Below are 20,886 nucleotides of genomic sequence, written 5' to 3'. Positions count from 1 at the left end.
CTTTGCTCCTCTAACTCCTCAAAGCTATGCCGCTAGTCCTTCAGTGTAGGAAGGAACTGCAGGTGCTGGTTTACACTGAAGGCAGACACAAAAAGATGCTGGAGTAACTCTGCGGGACATGACGGGCAACGTCTCTGGAGAGAAAGAACGGGTGGCGTTTCGGTTCTTCTTAAGAAGAAGAGGTAGGAGTCTGAAGAAGGGTCTCGACCTGAAACGTCGCCCATTCCTTCTCTCCAGAGATGCTGCCTGACCCGCTGAGTTACTCCAGCACTTTGTGTAAGAAAATAACTGCAGATGCTGGTACAAATCGAAGGTATTAATTTCACAAAATGCTGGAGTAACTCAGCAGGTCAGGCAGCATCTCGGGCACCACCGAGTCCGCGCCGACCCGCGATCGCCCGTTCACACCGGTTCGACGTTGTCCCACTTTCTCAACCACTCCCTACACACTAGGGGGCGATTTACAGACGCCCGATGGACCTACAGACCCGCACGTCTTTGGAATGCTGGAGGAAACCGGGGGGGGGGGGGACCCACGCGATCACGGGGAGGACGTGCAAACTCCGCGCATGCACGGAGGGCACCCGTGGTCAGGATCGAACCCGGGTCTCTGTGTTGCCGTGTTGGGTCTCGCTCGGATAATGGCCATGCTCCAGAGGAACTTGCATAGGTTAGGCATAGGATGGTAGGGATCTATCATGGGCAAATGGGGTTAGTGTAGATGGGCTACCAGCTAGGCACGCCTTTGGTGGGCCGAAGGGACTGTTTCTGAGCTGAGCAAGTCCATCACTCTGTGAACCCCCCTGACACACCTCCCCATTCGACATTATTCAACCTGACTGACAAACATTGTTTGTGCATTGTTTGTTTAAATCCCTTTAGTGTCTTCTTACCTTTACAATTCCTCAACTCTATCCACCTCATCAGTCCCTCTGTCACCCCTCGCAAGGGACTGAATTCCATCCCTCACCAACAGAGCTAGCCCACCTCCTCTGCCCACCTGCCTGCCCTTTCTCTCGGACGTACAACACCCTGAATATTCAGCTCCCAGTCCCGATCCTCCTGCAGCCACGTCTCTGTGATCCCCACAATGTCATGCCCACCGACCTCGAACTGAGCCTCAAGCTCGTCCACTTTGGCGCGGTGGCGCAGCGGTAGAGTTGCCGCCTTACAGCGAATGCAGCGCCGGAGACTCGGGTTCGATCCTGACTACGGGCGCCGTCTGTACGGAGTTTGTACGTTCTCCCCGTGACCTGCGTGGGTTTTCTCCGAGATCTTCGGTTTCCTCCCACACTCCAAAGACGTGCAGGTATGTAGGTTAATTGGCTGGGTAAAATGTAAAAATTGTCCCTAGTGTGTGTAGGATAGTGTTAGTGTGCGGGGATCGCTGGGCGGCGCGGACCCGGTGGGCCGAAGGGCCTGTTTCTGCGCTGTACCTCTAAAAATCTAAATCTACTTCTTATACTTCGCGCATTTATATGTAGTACTTTTAATCCTTTCCTCATCTCACCTTTCACATCGATTCCTATTTCACTTGGCCATTCCCTCCTATCCCTTCGTGAGCTTTCTATCCTATACGTTCTTTCCATTTAACTCCATCCTAGTCTATCCCATTTGTCTCTCCCCCCCCCCCCCCCCCCCCCCCACTGTTTAGCTTAAACCCACCTGTGTAGCATTGGCAAACCTGCCTGCCTGATTGCTGGTCCCCCTGTTAAGGTGCCACCCGTCCATTTTGTACAATCCACCCTTACCCCAAAACGTATCTTATCGAAACGGATAAGATTATTAAGGGGTTGGACACGTTAGAGGCAGGAGACATGTTCCCAATGTTGGGGGAGTCCAGAACCAGGGGCCACACAGTTTAAGAATAAGGGGTAGGCCATTTAGAACGGAGATGAGGAAAAACTTTTTCAGTCAGAGAGTTGTGAATCTGTGGAATTCTCTGCCTCAGAAGGCAGTGGAGGCCAATTCTCCGAATGCATTCAAGAGAGAGCTAGATAGAGCTCTTAAGGATAGCGGAGTCAGGGGGTATGGGGAGAGGGCAGGAACGGGGTACTGATTGAGAATGATCAGCCATGATCACATTGAATGGCGGTGCTGGCACGAAGGGCCGAATGGCCTCCTCCTGCACCTATTGTCTATTGTCTATTGACACGGTCCTTCAGAGCTGAACCTGGACACACTTGGTCATAAGTTCATAAGCGATAGGAGCAGAATTAGGCCATTCGGCCCATCGAGTCTGCTCCGCCATTCAATCACGGCTGATCTATCTCTCCCTCCCAACCCCATTCTACCACCTTCTCCCCATAACCCCTGACACCCGCACTAATCAAGAATCTATCTGTCTCTGCCTTAAAAATATCCGTTGACTTGACCTCCACAGCCGTCCGTGGCAAAGAATTCCACAGCTTCCTGAGCGTGGCAACGCAAGTAGATAGAGTGGGGAAGAATGCGTAGATAGAGTGGGGAAGAGTGCTTGCTTTCATCGGTCGGGCCACTGAGTATAAGAGTCATGTCATATTAGTCATGAGAAGTCATGTTGCAGGTTTGTAAAGCTTTGACTAGGCTGCATTTGGAGTATTGCGTGACACATAGAAAATAGGTGCAGGAGGAGGCCATTCGGCCCTTCGAGCCTGTACGCACCGCCATTCAATATGATCATGGCTGATCATCCAACTCAGTATCCCGTACCTGCCTTCTCTCCATACCCCCTGATCCCTTTAGCCACAAGGGCCACATCTAACTCCCTCTGAAATATAGCCAATGAACTGGCCTCAACTACCTTCTGTGGCAGAGAATTCCACAGATTCACCACTCTCTGTGTGAAAAAAAACGTTCTCATCTCGGTCCTAAAAGACATCCCCCTTATCCTTAAACTGTGACCCCTTGTTCTGGACTTCCCCAACATCTGGAACAATCTTCCCGCATCTAGCCTGTCCAACCCCTTAAGAATTTTGTAAGTTTCTATAAGATCCCCCCTCAATCTTCTAAATTCCAGCGAGTACAAGCTGAGTCTATCCAGTCTTTCTTCATATGAAAGTCCCGCCATCCCAGGAATCAATCTGGTGAACCTTCTCCGTACTCCCTCTATGGCAAGAATGTCTTTCCTCAGATTAGGTGAAGTTCTGGCCCTCCCAATTACAGGAAGGATGTAGAGGCTTTGGAGAGGGTTCACCAGAACGCTGCCTGGATTACATGGTTTTAGCTAGAAGGAGAGTCTGGACAGACTTGGATTGTTGTCTCCACAAAGCTGGGGGTTGAGGGGGGAAGACCTGATAGAAATCTATAAAATTACCAGAGGCATAGATTGGGTAGACAGTCGGAATCTTTTACCCAAGATGGAAAATAAATCAGATACCAGAGGGCACAGCTTTAAGGTGAGAGGGGCAAAGTTCAAAGGAGATGTGGGGGGCAGGTTTTATTTTTACACAGAGGGTGGTGGGGGCCTGGAATGTGCTGCCAGTGGTGGCGGTGGAGGCTGATACGATTAGGGTCGCCATCTGTCCCGTATTAGCCGGGACATCCCGTTTTGTGGGCTAACTTGCTTTGTCCCGTACGGGACCGCCCTTGTCCCGTATTAGGCCTGGACAGGGCTGTAGGCCCCGACACTGTAGGCCCGGACACTGTAGGCCCGGACGCTGTAGGCCCGGGCGCTGTAGGCCCGGACACTGTAGGCCCGGACACTGTAGGCCCGGACACTGTAGGCCCGGACACTTTAGGCCCGGACACTGTAAGCCCGGACACTTTAGGCCCGGACACTGTAGTCCCGGGCGCCGTCTAACGGAGGTTGTGTATCAACCCGCCTCCCGGCCCGGGCGGCCGCCATTGGTGGAGCGGGAGCACGTGGCCGCTGGCTGGGTGAGGTCACGTGGGGCGCGGGGCGGTGACGTCACCTTTTTGGGAGTGAGATAGTTGGCACCCCTCGATACGATAGTGGCGTTGAAGAGGCTTTTGGACAGGCACATGGATATGCAAGGAATGGGTTATGGGCAAGTAGATAAGAGATGGTCTTGGCATCAGGTTCGGCACAGGCATTGTGGGCCGAAAGGCCCGTTCTTGTGAAGTACTGTTCTATGTTCTATGTAAAAGGACCATGATACAACATTGGGGGCGGGGGGGGGGGGGAGGGCAGGGAAGGTTAATTTAAAACGGAGGTACATGGAAATTTATCTTCCCAGAGAGTGATAAATCTCCGGAATCTCTGTCTCTGTTACCACCTCTAATATACTCTAACGGTTATTAGGCCAGATCATTTTGATATATTTAAGGTAGAGTTAGATAAATATTAGAACGATTGTGGGCGACGCGAAGCTGGCTCAGGGGAGGAGCTGAGGACAAGATTGAATTTAATTGAAAGATACAGCAAGGACACAGGCCCTTCGGCCCTCTGAGTCCGTGCCGACCAGCGAACACCCGTTCACACTAGTTCTACGTTATCCCACTTTCTCATCCACTCCCGACACACTCGGGGGCCATTTACAGAGCGATGATTGACCCACAAAACCCCGCACGTCTTTGGAGTGTGGGAGGAAACCGGAGCGCCCGGAGAAAACCCACGTGGCCACAGGGAGAATGTACAAAAACTCCACACACAGACACATGCGCACACGTACACACACAAATCCATACACACACATGCATATACACACACATACATACACACACATGCATACACACACACAAATACATACACACACACATACACAAATACATACGCACAAATACATATACACACACGCAAATACATACACACACAAATATATACACACACACACATAAATACATACAAATACAGACACGCACATAGATACACATACACACACACACACATCACACGCGCACACACTCACACAAATACAAACACATCACACGCACACACACACAGAAATACATACACACACACTTCACACACACAAATACAGACACACACATACACACACAAATACAGACACACACATACACACACACAAATACAGACACGCACACACACACAAATACACACACATACGCATAAATACAGACACACACACAAATGCAGACACACGCACACACACACAAATACATACACACTCACACACACACACAAATACACACACACACAAATACATACACTCACACACACACACAGATACATACACTCACACACACACAGATACATACACACTCACACACACACACACACACAAATACAGACACACACACACAAATACAGACACACACACACACAGCACCTGACGTTAGGATTGAACCCCAGTCTGCGCCACTGTGCGCCACCCTAGATCAGTCGTCACCATATTGAATGGCGGGGTAGGCTGGAGGGGCCGAATGGCCTGATCCCGCTCCTGTTCTTCCCTTGTGTACTCATGAACCTGCATGGATGATGTTGCTCAGACTAACCCTGGCCTGACCAGGGACCATGTGGCTAGGAATCAGGGGGGCAGTTGTACCATTTGCCGACTCTCTCTGTCCTGGGCCTTCTTCCTCCACTGTCAGAGAGAGGCCACACACAAATTGGAGGAACAGCACCTCATATTTCGCTTGGGCAGCTTGCAGCCCAGCGGTACGATCAATGTTATCTCTCATCAAGCAACCCTTGCATCCCCTCTCTCTCCTTCCCTCCCCGACCCTAGTCGATCTACTAGTTTCATTGTCGTCCTGCTTAGTTTCACTGCTCGTCTCCGCTCGTTATCACCCTTCTCCGCAGCCAACAATGGACCATTGTGGGCTCCACCGTTCCTTGACCATCGTTGCTGGCTCTGATTTGGCCTCTCATTCATTTGTTCTCTGCACCTTTTCGTACCACTTGTTTCTCCCTCTCCCCCGACTCTCAGCCTGAAGAAAGGGTCTCGACCCGAAGCGTCACCCATTCCTTTCCTCCAGAGATGCTGCCTGGCCCGCTGAATTACTCCGGCATTTTGTGTCTGTCTACGGTGTAAACAAGCACCTGCAGTTCCTTCCTACACTCTCTGGCTGATCTATCTTTCCCTCACAGCCCCATTCTCCTGCCTTCTCCCCATAACCCCTGACGACCGCACTAATCAAGAGCCTATCAATCTCTGCTTTAAACATACCCAATGACTTGGCCTCCACAGCCGTCTGTGGCAGATTTACCACCTTCAGTCTGAAGTGTCTCGACCCGAAACGTTTCCTCCATTCCTTCTCTCCAGAGATGCTGCCTGTCCCGCTGAGTTACTCCAGCATTCTGTGTCAACCTCCCTCTGGCTAAATAAATTCCTCCTCGTCTCCTTCCTAAAGGAACGTCCTTTAATTCTGAGGCTGTGCCCTCTGGTGCTAGACTCTCCCACTAGTGGAAACATCCTCTCCACATCCACTCTATCCAGACCTCTCACTATTCGGTAACTTTCAATGAGGCCCCCCCCCTCGTCCTTCTAAACTCCAGCGAGTACAGGCCCAGTGCCGACAAACGCTCGTCATTTGTTAACCCGCTCATTCCTGGGATCGTTCTTGTAAACCTCCTCTGGACTCTCTCGAGGGCCAGCACGTCCTTCTTCAGATACGGGGCCTAAAAAACTGCTCACGATACTCCAGTGCCAGACAGAGCCTCAGCATTACATCCTCTTCACAAAGCTCCCCCTAAATGTGACCTAAATTTGCACCTCCTGCCCCTCTTGAGAAGCAAAGTCTTTACATCGAGGACGACAGGGATTTAGTTTGGAGATACAGCGCGGAAACAGGCCCTTCGGCCCACCGAGTCCGCGCCGACCAGCGATCCCCGCCCACTAGCACTGTCCTACGCACACTAGGAACAATTTGATATTGATACCAAGCCAATTAACCTACAAACATGCACGTCTTTCGAGCGTGGGAGGAAACCGAAGATCTTGGAGAAAACCCATGCAGGTCACGGGGAGAACGTACAAACTCCGTACAGACGGCGCCCGTAGTCGGGATCGAACCCGGGTCTCTGACGCTGTGAGGCAGCAGCTCTACCCGCTGCGCCACCATGTCGCTCTTGTCTCCTGGGGTAAAATTAGGGAACTACCTGAGGGGCATCTCAGGAACGTCAGGCCCAATTGCCTTCCATGCTGTCTGGGAGTCTAAAGACACAAAGCGCTGGAGTAACTCAGTGGGTCAGTCAGCATCTGTGGAGAACGTGGATAGGTGACGTTTCACAGAGTGCTGGAGTAACTCAGCGGGTCAGGCAGCATCTGTGGAGAACATGGATAGGTGATGTTTTGCAGAGTGCTGGAGTAACTCAGCGGGTCAGGCAGCATCTGTGGAGAACATGGATAGGTGACATTTCACAGAGTGCTGGAGTAACTCAGCGGGTCAGGCAGCATCTCTGGAGAAGGTGGATAGTAACGTTTCACAGAGTGCTGGAGTAACTCAGTGGGTCAGGCAGCATCTGTGGAGAACGTGGATAGGTGACGTTTCGGGTCGGGACCCTTCTTCAGTCCTTGACTTCCTAACCTTGCACTAATTTCCTGATAGTGGCAACACAAGTAGACAGAGAAGGCTTGCTTTCATCTGTCGGGGTATTGAGTATAAGAGTCTGGATGTCATGTTGCAGATTCCTAAGACATTTGGTTAGATCAAGGATACTAGAGGAGCAAGATGGACCACTCGACCCTAAAAACTGTAGTGCGTCACGGCGGCCATTTTAGTAGGCAGAAACATTTTAAAAGAAAAATAACAAAAATCTGTGAGTTGATAGATGATATTCTGAATTTTAATGGTTTCATCACACATACTATTCCCCCAAAACACTGATTACACTGCGAGAGGCGGGGTTTGCTTACTAAAATGGCGGACGTTACGCTCCTTTGCGTACTACACTTCAGTACAGGCGATTTCAACGGAGTGGTCCATCTTGCTCCTCTAGTATCTTTGGGTTAGACTGCATTTGGAGTATTGCGCGTGCAGTTCAGTCCTGAGTGTGTGTTAGTGCCCGTGTGCGGGGATCGCTGGCCGGCGCGGACTCGGTGGGCCGAAGGGCCTGTTTCCGCCCGGCACCTCTAAACTAAATTCCCATCATCCTCGATGTAAAGACTTCACCCCCATAGCTGGAAGGATGTGGAGGCTTTGGAGAGAGGGTGCGGAGAAGGTTTACCACAAGGAACTGCAGATGCTGGTCTACAAAAAGAGGCACAAAGTGCTGGAGTAACTCAGCAGCTGCCTGGTTTAGCTGGGATGAGCTACGAGGAGAGGTTGAACAAACTTGAAATGTGTTCTCCAAAATGTCGTGTTGAGGGGGGGACCTGGTAGAAGTGTATAAAATTATAAGAGGCATAGATAGATAGGGTAGGCAGTCAGAAGCATTTTCTCAGGGTGGAAATGTCAAAGAGAGGGGATGGTTTTACGGTCAGAGGGGGAAAGTTGAAAGGTGATGTGTGGTGTAAGAAAATAACCAGATGCTGGTACAAATCGAAGGTATTTATTTCACAAAATGCTGGAGTAACTCAGCGGGTCGGGCAGCATCTCAGGAGAGAAGGAATTGGTGACGTTTCGGGTCGAGACCCTTCTTCAGACTGATGTCAGGGGGGACGGGACAAAGGAAGGATATAGGTGGAGACAGGAAGATAGAGGGAGATCTGGGAAGGGGGAGGGGAAGAGAGGGACAGAGGAACTATCTAAAGTTGGAGAAGTCAATGTTCATACCGCTGGGCTGCCAGCTGCCCAGGCGAAATATGAGGTGCTGTTCCTCCAATTTCCGGTGGGCCTCACTATGGCACTGGAGGAGGCCCATGACAGAAAGGTCAGACTGGGAGTGGGAGGGGGAGTTGAAGTGCTCAGCCACCGGGAGATCAGGCTGGTTAAGGCGGACTGAGCGAAGGTGTTGAGGGAAACGATCGCCGAGCCTGTGTTTGGTTTCGCCGGTGTACAGAAGTTGACATCTAGAGCAGCGGATACAGTAGATGAGGTGATGTGTGGGGTACGTTTATGTACACAGAGGGCGGGGGGTGCCTGGAACACGCTGCCAAAGGGTGGTGGTGGAGGCAGATACCATAGCAGTGGCGTTTAAGTGAATTTTAGAAGGGCAGGTGGATATGCAGGGAATGGTGGGATATGGATCACGCTCAGGCAGTGGAGATTAGATTAACCTTGCATGGACATTGTTGGCCGAAGGGCCTTTTCCTGCGCTGCACTGTTCTATTTAAGGTAAGAAAATAACTGCAGATGCTGGTGCAAATCGAAGGTATTTATTCACAAAATGCTGGAGTAACTCAGCGGGTCAGGCAGCATCTCAGGAGGGAAGGAATGGGGGACGTTTCGGGTGGAGACCCTTCTCCAGACTGATTTATGTAAGGAATGAGTTGGGAACGAAAACGGAAACGGGCATGCAGAGATAAGTCTATCTTGGCATCATGTTCGGCATGGACATTGAGGGCCGAAAGGCCTGCTCCTGCACTGTAGTGCTCTACTACGTTCGATGTTAAACCTGCCGCGATTTCTACAGAGAATCACAAACACTCGCACAATAACAAAATAAAACCCCATCCCTATCCCGGGATTAGAAGTTCTCTCAGCATCCACAGATACGCAGTGATTGAGCCCGTATCTATAATTCCTCGTTTAGCAAAAGAAAACAGGACCTGAGTTCGTACCATATTGGCCAATTCTGTTTGGGATTTTTCTCAACTGCTTTCTTTAGGGACGAGAATCTCCCAAGAGACTCCCTGATTTTTTTTCTGGACCAGTTGTAGATTGGCGAGCAGCCTTTCGAGACAGGCCCTGTTCGTCTTTGTCGCCCGCAAAACCTCTTTCACCCACCCTCCCTCCCACCCCTTCCCCAACCCCTTCCATCCCACTAACCTTCGGTACTGTAGGCAGCTGAAGAGAGGAGGCGAGGGGACGAGAGGGCGAGGATAGAGGATGGTGCAGAGGGAAAAGTTGCCCAGGTTGTCGAAATGAAATTGGTTTCTTTGTGCGATTCCTCATGGATCTGATTTGCTTTCTCTCTTCTGCAGAATTCCTTCAAGACCTCAGCCCTCATGAGGAGAGGCAGCATTGTCTAGGCTCCCAAGATTTGCACTTGTTAGCGCCCACACAAACTCACTGATTCCTGGATTAGTTGAGCTTCGTCTTTCTCTCAGACGTTGAGCCCCATTAATTTGACTGCCTGCCTGACAACAGAGACTGCCATTTATAAATGTTTTACTGATATTTAAGGATGTTGTAAATACTGTGAGTTTTTGGAATGGTGTGTGTTATCATTAGCGTTCAATAAATTGAGCGTCAGAAGAACCCTGTGCCTCGGCCTGAGTTGAAGCCTTTGTAAGTAGGCCGCAAATGCCTAGCAACCGCGGCAGAGTACCCCTCGGGCGGCACGCGGTGGCACAGCGGGTGGAGCGATCTGCCGCCTCGTAATGCTGGAGGCCCGGGATCAATCCTGACCACAGTACGGAGTTTGCACATTGTGTTGGGCTTTCTCCGCTTTCCTCCCACGCTCCAAAGACGTGCGGGTCCGTAGGTTGTGCAGGAAGGAACTGCAGACGCTGGTTTAGACCGATGGTAGACACAGAATGCTGGAGTAACTCAGCGGGATAACTCAGCATCTCTGGAGAGAAGGAACGGGTGTCATTTCGGGTCTGATGAAGGGTCTCGACCCGAAACGTCACCCATTCCTTCTAAGCCAGAGATGCCACCTGTCCCGCTGAGTTACTCCAGCGTTTTGTGCCTGTTTTCAGGTTTGTAGGTTAATTGGCTTCTGGTAACTTGTAAATTGTTCCCTCAGGTGTGGGATTATCCAGCGCTTTGTGTCTATCTTCGGTATAAACCAGCACCTGCAGTTCGTTCCTGCACAAGTTTATTGGCATCTGCTTATTTCACAGTGAGGTACAGGTACAAAGCAGGAGGATCACAGGCGCTTAGACTCCAACCAAGACAACCTAATACATAAATCAGACGTAAAATTCTAGAAAAAAAGAGACCGTGTAAGGAAGGCTGGCGTTGGGCGGCACAGCGGTAGAGTTGCCGCCTTACAGCGAATGCAGCGCCGGAGACCCGGGTTCGATCCCGACCACGGGCGCTGTCTGTACGGAGTTTGTACGTTCTCCCGTGGGTTTTTCTCCGAGATCTTCGGTTTCCTCCCACACTCCAAAAACGACCAGGTTTGTAGGCTAATTGGCTCGGTATAAAAAATGTAAAAATCGTCCCGAGTGTGTGTGGGGATCGCTGGTTGGCGCGGACCCGGTGGGCCGAAGGGCCTGTTTCCGCGCTGTATCTCTAAACTAAAAGACATTAGTGCAAAAACATAATTAGAAAAGAAAACAAGTGCAAGGTTGTGCAAGAGGTCCATAGTGTTCGTAGCTATTGAGGGCGTGCAGCGTAGGTTTACTAGGTTAATTCCCGGAATGGCGGGATTGTCATATGTTGAAAGACTGGAGCGACTAGGCTTGTATACACTGGAATTTAGAAGGATGAGAGGGGATCTTATCGAAACGTGTAAGATTATTAAGGGGTTGGACACGTTAGAGGCAGGAAACATGTTCCCAATGTTGGGGGACTCCAGAACCAGGGGCCACACAGTTTAAGAATAAGGGGTAAGGCCATTTAGAAAGGAGATGAGGAAAAACTTTTTCAGTCAGAGAGTTGTGAATCTGTGGAATTCTCTGCCTCAGAAGGCAGTGAAGGCCAATTCTCTGAATGCATTCAAGAGAGAGCTAGATAGAGCTCTTAAGGATAGCGGAGTCAGGGGGTATGGGGAGAAAGCAGCAACGGGGTACTGATTGAGAATGATCAGCCATGATCACATTGAATGGCGGTGCTGGCTTGAAGGGCCGAATGGCCTCCTCCTGCACCTATTGTCTATTGTCCTGTAGGGAACGAGCTGCCGGTGGAGGTAGTTGAGGCTGGGACTATCGCAACGTTTAAGAAACAGCTAGACAGGTACATGGATAGGGCAGGTTTAGAGGGATATGGACCAAACGCAGGCAGGTGGGACTAGTGTAGATGGGACATGTTGGTCGGTGTGGGCAAGTTGGGTCGATGGGCCCGTTTCCATGCTGTAAGACTCTATAACTCGATGCTTAACAACGCATCGTGCCTGAAACAGCTACTTTGCTGCAACCATCATGATCTTGCACCAGTCTAGACAACCATAATCCAACCTCAACCACCGAACAATAGACAATAGGTGCAGGAGGAGGCCATTCGGCCCTTCGAGCCAGCACCGCCATTCAATGTGTTCATGGCTGATCATTCTGAATCAGTACCCCGTTGCTGCTTTCTACACACAGTCCCTAGTGTGTGTAGGTTAGTGTTAGTGTGCGGGGATCGCTGGTCGGCACGGACTCGGTGAGCCGAAGGGCCTGTTTACAACGCTGTGGGTCCGAAGTCCAAAGTCTAAAGTAGAGGAACCGGAGCAACCCCACACGGGTCACTAGGGAGAACGTGCAAACTCCACACACTCACACACACGCAGACACAGTCACACACATACACACGCACAGACACACACAGCCACCCGAGTTCAGGATCGAACCTGGGACCCTGGAGCTGCAGTTTTGGTCTCCTAATTTGAGGAAGGACGTCCTTGCTATTAAGGCAGTGCAGCGTAGGTTTACCAGGTTAATCCCCGGGATGGCGGGACTGCTGTATGAGGAACGATTAGAAAGACCGGGCTTGTATTCACTGGAGTTTAGAAGGATGAGAGGGGATCTTATAGAGACGTATAAAATTATAAAAGGACTGGACAAGCTAGATGCAGGAAAAATGTTCCCAATGTTGGGGGAGTCCAGAACCAGGGTCCACAGTCTGAGAATAAAGGGGAGGCTATTTAAAACTGAGGTGAGAAGGAACTTTTTCACCCAGAGAGTTGTGGATTTGTGGAATTCTCTGCCACAGAGGGCAGTGTGGCCAAATCAATGGATGAATTTAAAAGAGAGTCAGATAGAGCTCTAGGGACTAGTGGAATCAAGGGATATAGGGAGAAGGCAGGCACGGGTTACTGATTGTGGATGATCAGCCATGATCACAATGAATGGCGGTGCTGGCTCGAAGGGCCGAATGGCCTCCTCCTGCAACTATTGTCTATTGTTCGGTGGTTGAGGTTGGATTATGGTTGTCTAGACTGGTGCAAGATCATGATGGTTGCAGCAAAGTAGCTGTTTCAGGCACAATTAACCTACAAACCTGTACGTCGTTGGAGTGTGGGAGGAAACCGGAGCACCCGGAGAAAATCGGCGTGGTCACAGGAAGAACGTACAAACTCTGTACAGACAGCGCCCGTAGTCAGGATCGAACCTGGGTCTCTGGCGCTGTGAGGCAGCAAACTCTGCTACCCTTCACACCCCTTTGAAGCCAGTTGTGTCTATAAAACCTATTGAACTTTTCTTCAACACATTCACTGATGTAATCTGTGTATGGAGAATTTAATCATGAGAATGAGGTTTTTGTTCATTTTGTCGCAGCGGTAGAGTTGCTGCCTCACAGCGCCGAAGACCCGGGTTCCATCCTGACCGCAGGTGCTATCTGTACGGAGTTTGTACGTTCTCCCCGTGACCTGCGTGGGTTTTCTCCGGGCGCTCCGGTTTCCTCCCACACTCCAAAGGCGTGCGGGTGTGCAGGTTAATTGGCTTTGGTAAAAATTGTAAATTGGGTTTCCCGGATAGAACTAACGTGCGGGACGATTGCTGGTCAGGCGCGGACCCGATGGGCCGAAGGGCCTGTTTATGCGCTGTCTCTCTAAAGTCTAACGAGTTGCTGAGCTGATCCAGCGCTCTGTGTCTTCAACAGCAGGGGACGGAGCTGTTCCTGAGTCTGGTGGTACACGCTTTCAAGCTTCTGTACCTTCTGAGCAGGGAGATGAAAAAGTAGCTTCTTACCAAGTTTCCACAGGGTCCTTCCATAAGCCAGGGCACTGTGCGATTCACCACTACCCCATTGCGGACATTGGACTTTGTCTATGGGACTGACGCGCGACAATGCTGAGAACTATATCCCGCAAGCTGTATCTTCCCCTTTGCCCCACCTGTTGTACCAGAGTTTGACCTGATTGCATCTATGCCTGGTATTATCTTTAGGTCGCATGCAAATCAAAGCCTTTCAAGACCAGCAGCCTTAATCAAGGACCAGTCTCACCCCCGGCCACTCCCTCTTCTCCCCTCTCCCATCGGGGCAAGAGGTACAGAAGTGTGGAGACGCACACCTCCAGATTCAGGGGCAGTTTCTTCCCGACCGTTATCAGGCAACTGAACCATCCTACCACAACCAGAGAGGCCCTGACCTCCCATCTGCCTCGTTGGAGACCCTCGGACTATCTTTAATCGGACTTTACCTTGCACTAAACGTTATTCCCTTTATCCTGTGTCTGTACACTGTGGACGGCTCGATTGTAATCGTGTACAGTCTTTCCACAGACTGGTTAGAACGCAACAGGAAAGCTGTTGTACTGTACCTCGGTGCACGTGACAATAATAAACCTAAAACTAAACCCAGACTAGTTCCTGACAGCTGGGTTCTCCCAACTTTGCTACACTCTTGATCCCTAATGTGTGCGCGCATGTGTGCATGTATATGTGTGTGTGCATCTGTGTGCGCACACATGCGTGCATGTGTGTGTAGGTGTGTGCATCTGTGTGTGTGCATATGTGTGTGTGCATATGTGTGTGTGCATGTATGTGTGTGTGCATCTGTGTGCGCACATATGTGTGCGCGTGCGTGTTTATGGAGATTGTACGTTCTCCCCGTGACTGCGTGGGTTTCCTCCGGGTGCTCCGGTTTCCTCCCACGTCCCAACGATGTGCGGGTTTGTAGGTTAATCAAAGGCAGGCACAAAATGCTGGAGTAACTCAGCGGGTCAGGCAGCATCTCGGGAGAGAAGGAATGGGTGGCGTTTTGGGTCGACGTTATTCTGAAGGGTCTCGGCCCGAAACGTCATCCATTTCTTCGCCCCCGAGACGCTGCCTGACCCGCTGAGTTACTCCAGCATTTTGAGTCCACCTTCGATTTAAACCAGCATCTGCAGTTTTTTTCCCTACACATATTGTAGGTTAACCGGCCCCTCTGTAAATTGCCCCCGAGTGTGTAGGGGGTGAGACAAAGTGGGATAACATCGGACTAGTGTGAAGGGGTGATCGATCGCGTGTCATCGTGGACTTGCTGGGCTGAAGGACCTGTTTCCCTGCTGGATCTCTAAACAAACCAAACATGTCCTCCCGAGATGCTGCCTGACCCGCTGAGTTGCTCAGGACAGGACAGTTTACAATGTAACACAGGGCCAATCAACCCACAAACCTGCCTGCCTGTGTGGGGAGGAAACCGGAGCACCCGGAGAAAACCCACGCAGGTCACGGGGAGAACGTACAAACTCCGTACAGACAGCGCCCCTAGTAGTCAGGATCGAACCCCCGGTCCTTCATCAGCGGTAGGAGCAGAATTAAGCCATTATGCCCATCAAGTCCACCCCGCCATTCAATTGCGGCTGATCTATCCTAGCCCCATTCTCCTGCCTTCTCCCCGTAACCCCTGACACCCGCACTAATCAAGAATCTGTCTGTCTCTGCCTTAACAATACCCACTGACTTGTGGCCTCCACAGCTGTCTGTGGCAAAGAATCCCACAGATTCACCACCCTCTGACTCAAGGTTCTCTAGCGCTGTGAGGCAGCAGCTCTACCTGCTGCGTCGCCCCGCCGCCTTAACGATCACGTTAAAGATTCAGGAGATGTAACGTGCTTCTTGTACCTTCCAGGCAACAGGAGACCCAGCCTGGTTCTGACTGTCATTTTCGTCCTCACCTTCGGAGTATTAATCTATGCTGTTTTCTGTCTCTGGGACTGGTCCATTCTGTGAGCTGCTTATAGTGGATGCTTCAATAAAGTTTAAGAAAATAGACGCTGGGACTTACTTGAAAACCGGCGTAGATTCGTGAACTTAAAACCTGCTTGGACTCAAAATGCCGGAGTAACTCAGCGGGACAGGCAGCATCTCGGGAGAGAAGGAACGGGTGACTAGCGAGGGGATTTGAGTATAGGAGCAGGGAGGTTCTGCTGCAGTTGTACAGGGCATTGGTGAGACCACACCTGGAGTATTGCGTACAGTTTTGGTCTCCTAATCTGAGGAAAGACATTCTTGCCATAGAGGGAGTACAGAGAAGGTTCACCAGATTGATTCCTGGGATGGCAGGACTTTCATATGAAGAAAGACTGGATAAATTCGGCTTGTACTCGCTGGAATTTAGAAGATTGAGGGGGGATCTTATAGAAACTTACAAAATTCTTAATGGGTTGGACAGGCTAGATGCAGGAAGATTGTTCCCGATATTCGGGAAGTCCAGAACAAGGGGTCACAGTTTAAGGATAAGGGGGAAGTCTTTTAGGACCGAGATGAGAAAGTTTTTTTTCACACAGAGAGTGGTGAATCTGTGGAATTCTGTGCCACAGAAGGTAGTTGAGGCCAGTTCATTGGCTATATATAAGAGGGAGTTAGATGTGGCTAAAGGGATCAGGGGGTATGGAGAGAAGGCAGGTACGGGATACTGAGTGGGATGATCAGCCATGATCATATTGAATGGCGGTGCAGGCTTGAAGGGCCGAATGGCCTACTCCTGCCAAGTTTGGAGGGATATGGACCAAATGCGGGCAGGTGGGACTAGCGTAGCTGGGACATGTTGGCCCGTGTGGGCAAGTTGGTCCGAAGGGCCTGTTTCCACGCTGTCTCACTCTACGACTCGATTCAACAGATGGCAGATGCACAAAGCTGGAGTAACTCAGCGGGTCAGGCAGCATTTATCTCTGGATAAAAAGATTGGGTCGATCCCCTTCTTCAGACTGAGAGTCAGGGGGTAGGGGAGATGGGAGATGCAGGCCAAATGAATGGAAGATATGCAAAAAGCAATGATCAAGGAAAGCGGGAGTCCACAATGGTCCATTGTTGGCTGTGGGTTAGGTGATAACGAGTTAAACCGACAGTGAAACTAGTACGACGACTAGGGGAGAGGCCAGAGAGAGGGGAGGGACGGAGAGAGAGAGAGGGGGATGCAATGTTTATTCGAAGTTAGAGAAGTCAAGGTTCATACTGCTGGGGTGTGAGCTGCCCAAGCGAAATATGAGGTGCTGTTCCTCCAATTTGCGCTGGGCCTCACTCTGACAGTAGAGGAGGCCCAGGACAGAAAGGTCGGTGTGGGAGTGGGAGTTGAAGTGCTTAGCAACTGGGTGGAAGAGCGTGTGGAAGAGAAGAACTATCTTAAGTCGGCTGTCTCACAGCACCAGAGACCCGGGTTCAATCCCGTCTATGGGTAGTGTCTCTACAGAGTTTATACGTTCTCCACGTGACCACGTAGGTTTTCTCCGGGTGGTTTAACTTCAACACTCTAAAGACATAAGGGTTTGTGGGTTAATTGGCTTGGTGAGATGGTAAATTGTGCGTAATGTGTGGTAGGATAGTGTTAGCGCGCGGGGATCGCTGGTTGGCGTGGACCCGATGGACTTAAGGGCCTTTTTCTCCACGCTGTATCTCTAAACCAAACTAAACAAGGAAGTGCAGAGTAGCAACTACCTCGGCCTTTCAACTGCGAGGACAGTCCAGGCATGGACGGTACGGTGGTGCAGCTGCCTTGGGTGTGTGTGCGTATGGGCGCGTGTGTGTTTGTGTGCATGTGTGTGTGTTGGGGGCGTGTGTATGTGCGTGTGTATGTGTGTGTACGTGCGTGTGTGTGAGCGTATGTGTGTGCGAGTGTGGGTGTGTGTATGTGTGGGTGTGTGTGTATGAGTGTGCGTGTGTGCATGTGCGCACGTTTGTGTGTATGTGCGTGCGTGTGTGTATGAGCGTGAGGGTGTGAGTGTGCGTATGTGTGTGTGTGCGTGCGTGTGGTTTGCACATATTCCCCAGGTGCTCCGGTTTCCTCCAGAGACGTGCGGGTTTGTTGGTCAATCGGCCCTCTGTGTAAATTGTCCCCTGGTGTGCAGGGAGTGGATGAGAAAGTGGGATGACAGAGAACCAGTGTGAACGGGTGGTCAATGGTTGGCATGGACTCGGTGGGCCGAAGGGCCTGTTTCCATGCTGTGTCTCTAAACTAAATATCCCTCTATTCCCTACGCTTCCACGCGCCTCTCAAAGCCTCTTAAACAAAGCCACTATCGTATCTGCCTCCACCAACATCCCCGGCTCCCACCACCCTCTGTGTAAAAAAACTTGCCCCCCACACCCCCTTTAAACTTTGCCCCTCTCATCTTATGTCCTCGAGGACATTTCCATCCTGAGGGCATGGTTTCTGATTGTCCACCCTATCCATGCCTCTTATAATGTTAGATACTTTATCAGGTCTCCCCTCTATCTCTGACGTTGGCAGGACTTTCGTATGAAGAAAGACTGGATAGACTCGGCTTGTACTCGCTGGAATTTAGAAGATTGAGGGGGGATCTTATAGAAACTTACAAAATTATTAAGGCGTTGGACAGGCTAGATGCGGGAGGATTGTTCCCGATGTTGGGGAAGTCCAGAACAAGGGATCACACAGTTTAAGGATAAGGGGGAAGTCTTTTAGGACCGAGATGAGAAAGTTTTTTTTCACACAGAGTGGTGAATCTGTGGAATTCTCTGCCACAGAAGGTAGTTGAGGCCAGTTCATTGGCTATATATAAGAGGGAGTTAGATGTGGCCCTTGTGGCTAAAGGGATCAGGGGATATGGAGAGAAGGCAGGTACGGGATACTGAGTGGGATGATCAGCCATGATCATATTGAATGGCTCGAAGGGCCGAATGGCCTACTCCTGCACCTATTTTCTATGTTTCTATGTTACGGAGATAAGAACCCAAGTCTGTCCAACCTGCCCTTGAAGCTCAAACTCTTCAGGCCGCATTCTCATAAATCTCCTCCGCACCCTTTCCAAAGCTTCCATCTCTTTCCGGGCGCTCTGGTTCCCCTCCCACATCCCAAAGACGTGCGGGTTTGTAGTTTAATCTGCCCTCTTTAAATTGTCCTCCGAGGGAGTGGATGAGAAAGTGGGACAACGTAGAACTAGTGTGAACGGGGCGATCGATGGTCGGCGTGGACTCGGTAGGGCCGAAGGGCCTGTTTCCGTGCTGCATCTCTAAACTAAAGAAGAGACTGCAGATGCTGGAATCTGTAGCAAGAATAAAAGTGCAGGAGGAACTCAGTGGGTCGAGCAGCGTCTATGGAGGGAGAGGGGTTGTTGACGTTTCGAGGCACGAGTGGAAAGGGAGACTGGAGATACATTCAGGTCAAAATCAAGAACTATAGTAGAGCAAAGAACAAGATACAGAGTGGCATAGAGTGATACAACGCAGAACAGGGTCCAACTTGCCCACACCGGCCAACATGCCCCATCTACACTAGTCCCATCTCCCCACACCGGCAACATGCCCCATCTACACTAGTCCCACCTGCCCACACCAACCAACATGCCCCATCTACACTAGTCCCACCTGCCCACACCGACCAACATGCCCCATCTACACTAGTCCCACCTGCCCACACCGACCAACATGCCCCATCTACGCTAGTCCCACCTGCCCACACCGACCAACATGCCCCATCTACGCTAGTCCCACCTGCCCACACCGACCAACATACCCCATCTACGCTAGTCCCACCTGCCCACACCGACCAACATGCCCCATCTACACTAGTCCCACCTGCCCACACCGACCAACATGCCCCATCTACACTAGTCCCACCTGCCCACACTGACCAACATGCCCCATCTACACTAGTCCCACCTGCCCACACCGACCAACATGCCCCATCTACACTAGTCCCACCTGCCTGCATTTGGCCCATATCCCTCCAAACCCGGCCTATCCATGTACCTGTCTAGCTGTTTCTTAAACGATGGGATAGTCCCTGCCTCATCCACCTCCTCCGGCAGCTCCAAGGTATTTATTCACCAAATGTTGGAGTAATTCAGCAGGTCAGGAGAGAAGGAATGGGTGACGTTTCGGGTCGAGACCCTTCTACAGACTGAAGGGTCTGAAGAAGGATCTCGACCCGAAACGTCACCCATTCCTTCTCTGCTGAGATGCTGCCTGACCCGCTGAGTTACTCCAGTATTTTGTGAATAAATACCTTCGATTTGTACCAGCATCTGCAGTTATTTTCTTATACTCCTCCGGCAGCTCGTTCCATACACCCACCACCCTTTGTGTGAAAAAGTTACCCCACAGATTCCTATTAAATCTTTCCCCACCTCACCTTAAACTTATGTCCTCTGGTCCTCGATTCCCCTACTCTGGGCAAGAGACTCTGTTGCGTCTACCCGATCTATTCCTCTCATGATTTTGTACACCTCTATAAGATCACCCCTCATCCTCCTGCGCTCCAAGGAATAGAGTCCCAGCCTACTCAACCTCTCCCTGTAGCTCAGACCCCTCGAGTCCTGGCAACATCCTCGTAAATTGTGGAGGCCAATTCTCTGAATGCATTCAAAAGAGAGCTCTTAAGGATAGCAGAGTCAGGGGGTATGGGGAGAAGGCAGGAACGGGGTACTGATTGAGAATGATCAGCCATGATCACGTTGAATGGCAGTGTTAGCTCGAAGGGCCGAATGGCCTCCTCCTGCACCTATTGTCTATTGTCTAAATCTTCTCTGCACCCTTTCCAGCTTGACATCTTTCCTATAACATGGTGCCCAGAACTGAACACAATACTCTAAATGCGGCCTCACGATTCCTCTCATGATGTTGTACACCTCTATAAGATTACCCCTTGTTCTCCTGCGCTTCAAGGAATACAAGGTTGCTCAGTCCCAGTCCTAGTTCTTGTATCTGCTCTAGACATAGACAACTGGTTTTCTCTGAGATCTTCGGTTTCCTCCCACACTCCAAAGACGTGCAGGTTTGTAGGTTAATTGGTTTGGTATAAGTGTAAATTGTCCCTAGTGTGTGTGTGTGTAGGATAGTGTTAGTGTGCGGGGATCGCTGGGCGGCGTGGACTCGGTGGTCTTAAGGGCCTGTTTCCGCGCTG

The 20,886-nt window shown here is 50.7% G+C and overlaps 1 protein-coding gene across 1 annotated transcript in view; it reads right to left on the bottom strand.

Moving 5' to 3' along the window:
* LOC144609304 (uncharacterized) overlaps positions 1 to 20,886 on the bottom strand; it is a 98,999-nt gene that overhangs the window by 60,904 nt on the left and 17,209 nt on the right. The window lies entirely within an intron of this gene.

Source organism: Rhinoraja longicauda, chromosome 34 (assembly GCF_053455715.1).
Source record: "Rhinoraja longicauda isolate Sanriku21f chromosome 34, sRhiLon1.1, whole genome shotgun sequence".
Classification (NCBI taxonomy): domain Eukaryota; kingdom Metazoa; phylum Chordata; class Chondrichthyes; order Rajiformes; family Arhynchobatidae; genus Rhinoraja; species Rhinoraja longicauda.
This window is presented reverse-complemented; position numbering and strand designations above follow the sequence as displayed.